The sequence below is a fragment of the Schistocerca nitens genome, chromosome 7 (assembly GCF_023898315.1).
Source record: "Schistocerca nitens isolate TAMUIC-IGC-003100 chromosome 7, iqSchNite1.1, whole genome shotgun sequence".
Classification (NCBI taxonomy): domain Eukaryota; kingdom Metazoa; phylum Arthropoda; class Insecta; order Orthoptera; family Acrididae; genus Schistocerca; species Schistocerca nitens.
The window spans coordinates 284,588,346-284,594,043 of record NC_064620.1 but is presented as its reverse complement, the minus strand read 5'-3'; positions in this window follow the sequence as shown (position 1 = coordinate 284,594,043).

Here is a 5,698-nt window from a genome sequence, read left to right as displayed (position 1 = left end):
ATTTGTTATTTGTCTTGTTTAAATGTGCCAAATAAAAGTTCAGTGCAACTGTCGATGGTGATTGCCTGATGTCTCACTTGGTCCAGTCCTACCATCCCTGTGAGTTGAGCTTGTGTCGTGTAAAAGTTGAATTCCATGCTGTGCTGACACATCACCTATTATGCTGTTTAAAGAGACACTCACAACTCCCTGGGTGTAGAACTCTAATCTCAGAGTATTGAACTTCGACGTGCCTGCAGATTCTTGTCATATGCATAGTCTGCTACTTTGTAGTTATGCAAAAAAATTTCCATTCGTCTGTATGTAATAAAGAATTCTTTACTTACTTCTGGCTTTGAACTTTATATCAACATACGATGTAATACACCGATGTGGGAACAGAATCTGAAAGTATTTTCATTTTGCGTTCTCGTGATATTCCGTGGCAGCCACGTCTTAATTAGGTACGAAACGAAATATGAGCATCTTTGGCCGGCACGCTCGAACGGCTGTAGTTCGACATGCAGACAGTATAGAGATCACTGCAATCAACATAATTGGTGAACAGTTGGTTTTTGCTCTAGCGCCGGCCGCTGTGGCCGAGCGGTTCTAGGTGCTTCAGTCTGGAACCGCGCGACCGCCACGGTCGCAGGTTCGAATCCAGCCTCGGGCATGGATGTGTGTGATGTCCTTAGGTTGGTTAGGTTTAAGTAGTTCTAAGTTCTAGGGGACTGATGACCTCAGATGTTAAGTCCCATAGTGCTCAGAACCATTTTTTTTTCTCTAGCAGTTAGAGCTGAAATTGATATTTCCCGACATTAATATACAATTGGATTATTTTACAGGCCATCGGACTCTATCCATAACCTCAATATACAGTTTATAGCTCTTTCCAATCCTTGAAACACCGGAATATGTCTCTATTGTTGATGATGATTTATGGCGGAGGGCGCTAAACAGCAAGGTCATTAGTGCCTGACTGTTAATTCACGTCGTCGAAGTATTAGGTTGGTGCATAAGGTCGTAGCGTTTTTCCATAAACTTAAAAAACACAACAGATAAACATAACAGAGACTTTAGTCACCAATAATATATTCTCCTTCACTATTTACATCAGTCTGCCAACGCTGAGGCAACTTTTCGATTCCGTGACTTTAGAAATCACGTGATTTTGAGGTGAAGAACTCGTCGAGCCATGTTCGTAGAGCGCATTTTCAGTCGAAAAGGAGCGGAGGAGATGAAAATCTGGAAGTCATGAAAACTGCGCCCAGTGAAATTTGCGCCGAACCAGAAATCTGTGAAGTCTGCGGCCAGTGCCTGCTCCCTTTCAGTCACAGCTTACCCCTGCGCCCAGAGCGTCCTAATTGCAGGTAGTTACCTGCACCCTAGACACGGACGAACTGCACCCCGACAGACCTCTATCACAGTAGTCGACTATCTGAACAAATAGCCTTAGTATGGGTTTTGGTGTCCTGCAGTTGACATCGTGCGACTAGTGTATTTCTGTCACCATAGTTCCGATTAGAAGTTCCAAGTACCATACACGGTAAGATATGCTGCTACCATGAAGGTTATTCTTACATAGGAAGAGAATGAAAGAAGGTAATGAGGTGTGGCGCTGTTCAAGACAGAAATCAAACCATTGCCGAAGAATTCTTAAAACTAAGGATCCGACAGTGCTTTTGACTCGAGCATCAGTGTGAAGCTCCGGATAACACTCGGTTGAAATTAAGGAAGACGAGAACGAGGCAAAGAAAAGTGCACGAGAGGAACAGACTTCTATGTCCAAAATGTATTCATAGGAGCTGGGTTGCTTACATAATAGAGGATATGACTTTGTTCAAATGGTTCAAATGGCTCTGAGCACTATGGGACTCAACTGCTGAGGTCATTAGTCCCCTAGAACTTAGAACTAGTTAAACCTAACTAACCTAAGGACATCACAAACATCCATGCCCGAGGCAGGATTCGAACCTGCGACCGTAGCGGTCTTGCGGTTCCAGACTACAGCGCCTTTAACCGCACGGCCACTTCGGCCGGCTGATATGACTTTGTCACTGAAAAGCTAGAGCAGCGGCAGCTAAGAGAATTTTATACTAGCAGCGAGCAAAATAATAGGAAAATGAGAGATCAGCAGACAAGATAAGAAACTGACCTCAAGGCAGAAATGCTTGGTATGAATGATGGCAGCAGTTTCCTGTTAAGCGACGTTATGTTAGGAGGCAGGATAACAGTAAACAAAACTTCTTTACGGATGGTAGGTTCAAGTGCTGTAGCAAACAGCTTTTGCAAATATCCACCTTTCACGCAAACTTTGCAAGTACAAATAATGGGACAAACATATATCTAGCTGCCTTTGCATTAATGCACAACAAAAGAAGACACAGATCCGTCTTTTCCGAAATCTGGTGGAAAATATTCCAGAAAGGAATGACTACAGCGAATCAGCGGCGATTTCTGCGACTGAAGTTGTACTACCGACAACCGAAGTGCATGGATATTTCCACATCAAAAAGTGTATCTGGAGAAAAGTGCAAGAGCTAGGACTTACTCATGAACACAAAGAAAATAAAGAAGGGAGACAACAAATTCGCATCTGTACGTAAACTAAATATCTAACTATAATAACAGTCGACGCGATGTAAAGCACCTAACACAAAATTTGTCTTCGCTATGTTGTTATGACGATGAGTGCAGATATATTGAGCTAAAGTTGAACGTATCAGTGGAATGTAAATTTTGTTTGTCGGTGAACTCGCATTCCACTTTATAAAGCTTCTAAGATACATATACAAACTTTAATGGCCTCAAGACTCATGAGCTATTTAAATGTTATTGAATGTCTTGGCGATATTTGCTGTGATCAGTTTCGAACTTGTACAGAACTATACAAAGAATTCCCCATTTGCTTACCTACACATCCAGTATTTTACTCTGGTTCAGACTGACGTTTACGCAATGGCGTAACTATGTAGTTTGGTACCCAGCTCAGATTTAATTTGTGACTTCCCCCAAAATTGCCAACCCACAAAAGCATAAAATGCAACATCTTTGTGTAGGAGTTTTTTCATATGCTGGATGACGTAATTAAAGTATAATGTTAACTACTTCGCAGACAGTTTTTTATGGATGAAACTGAATAAGTAAAACGCATTAAAAGGCGCACACACACACACACACACACACGCACACACACACACACACGCACACGCACACACACACACACACACACACACACACACACACACACACACACAATTAACCGATTATTAAGAAAGCAGAATAAGTAACCGACGATTTCCTTAGTGACAGGTGATTAGCCCGTGTCTTAGAACTTCTTCACTCTTTTTAGGTTGCAAGTTTTTAAATTGCCTTATCAATATCGATATATTTGGCTAGCCCATTTTTTGACTAACTGCTAAATTAAACGCTCGTGTCTTACTCATGGGAGACTGAAGATAATTCTTAATTTAGCTTTTGAAGAAAAAATACTTGTCTTAAATAACGCTACGCAAACACACAAAGTTAAGAAATATTTTAGTGCGAGAATAAAGTTGGGAACAGTTTCAGAAAAAAAATCATCTTAGTCGTGAAATTTGTGCAAGGGATCTCATGATAATTGTCAAGTGATTTTTGTATAATAGTGGGAAGTTTCGTTTCTGAAGTTTTAGTCAAATGACTAGGATCTGAAAGAGCACCTACGTTCCATGATTTTGCAACGTGTATCGATTTCTTGGGCACTCTTAACATTGACATTCTCAGGTCACAGCGTTCTATGTAGTATAGCTTGAAAATGCGAACCCGGTAGCATCCGTCAGCTTTTCTGCTTGCCGGGCAAGGAGATTATGGACCCGTCTTCGACCCTTTCTGGGCACAAATTTCAGCGGACGCAGTTTTTAGTACCGAAAATCTGAGGGCGCAAGTTTAGCTGTACAAGGTGGGAGCGGAATGACTTCCCAGCGCAACTTTATAGTGTCAGTCTAGCATTATGCGGGCGGGTGTTATCGTGGAGTAGCATGAGTTCACAAAGTCTTCCTGGTCGCTGATTCTGGATTGCGTTTGCAAAACGTCTCACTTGTTGACAATAAATGTCACCGATGATGGTTACACCTCTGGGAAGCGATTCATAGTACACCATATTGTCGCTGTTCCACCAGATGAATAACATTATCTTCTGTGGATGCGTGGAGGTCTTGTGCGAGGAATTGCTCCTTTGTTTGGGCTCAATCATTTCTTTCTTTTCCTTATGTTAGCATAAAGACACCACTTCGCGCCACGAGTAACGATACACGATAGGCTTGGTCGGTGCTGTTCACGAGCCAATAGGTGACGAGCAACCAGAGATGCACATATGGCAACCCGCTGATTTTTGTGATTTTACCTTAGAGCATACACCCGACTTTTTAATCTTTCCCCATTGCATGCAAATGTCACTCTACGGTGGGATGATTACAGTTCACTACATTTGCCAGTTCTAGAGTACACTGACTTGGATCATTGGGTATTAATGGGTGTAAACAATGTTCATCAAACCCCGAAAGTCTTCATGAAAGAGGAGAGTCTCTGATATGAAAACGAAACTCCTTAAAACGAGAAAACGAGTTTCTTGGCGTGCTCTTTCCAGTGACATTTTCGCCATACACGTCGCAAATGTTTCTGACTGCATGCACTACTTCCACCCCTCTACTGAACTCAAACAGAAGAATAGGTCGGGAATGTTCCTATTTCTCCACATGGCTCTGTCTTCCACAACTTCACTCACTATCTCCAAATGACAATATGTAAATTCAAATAGCAACAGTGAACTACAAATAAAAAATGACAGTCGATAAATAAATCCGTAGCAACCGAAAAACCAACATGAAAAACTAAAACGCTACGAACTTATCCACCGACCTAATATTATAAATCCAAAGATATACTTTTGACTTTTAACACTCTTCAGAATTAATTTTTCATATACATCTAACTAGTTCACTATAATACTATAACAGGCACAAATGAGATAAGTTCTCTTTTTTCTACCTCGATAGCTGAGTGGTCAGCGCGACGGAATGCCTTGCTAAGGGGCCCGGGTTCGATTTCCGGCTGGACCGGGGATTTTTCTTCGCTCAGGGACTGGGTGTTGTGTTGTCCTATCATCATCTCATCCCCATCGCCACGCAAGTCGCCTAAGTGGCGTCAATCCAAGAGACTTGCACCAGGCGAACGGTTTACCTGACGGGAGGCCCCAGTCACACAACATTTCATTTCATCTTCCTCTTGCGCGTGTGTTTTGGTATAAATTATTCAGTGAATGTAAGTTACTTCATATAAAATAGTCGACCTTGGTTCATTTCCACCAACGATGTAAAAAAGGTTAACCGTGTAACAAAGAGTCTATAGTCATTCCATGAAAATGTTAAAATGAACCTCATTCGCGAGTGACGATAAACAGAATGAGTACGTGTTGAAAGATATACATGACACTGAATATTCATTAATTTATTTCATTATCAGAACCTAATCACCACAGGGGATGTAGTATAACATCTGGCTTCTGGTTGTGGTAGATGGTTCAAAAATGACTCTGAGCACTATGGGACTTAACATCTATGGTCATCAGTCCCCTAGAACTTAGAACTACTTAAACCTAACTAACCTAAGGACATCACACAACACCCAGTCATCACGAGGCAGAGAAAATCCCTGACCCCGCCGGGAATCGAACCCGGGAACC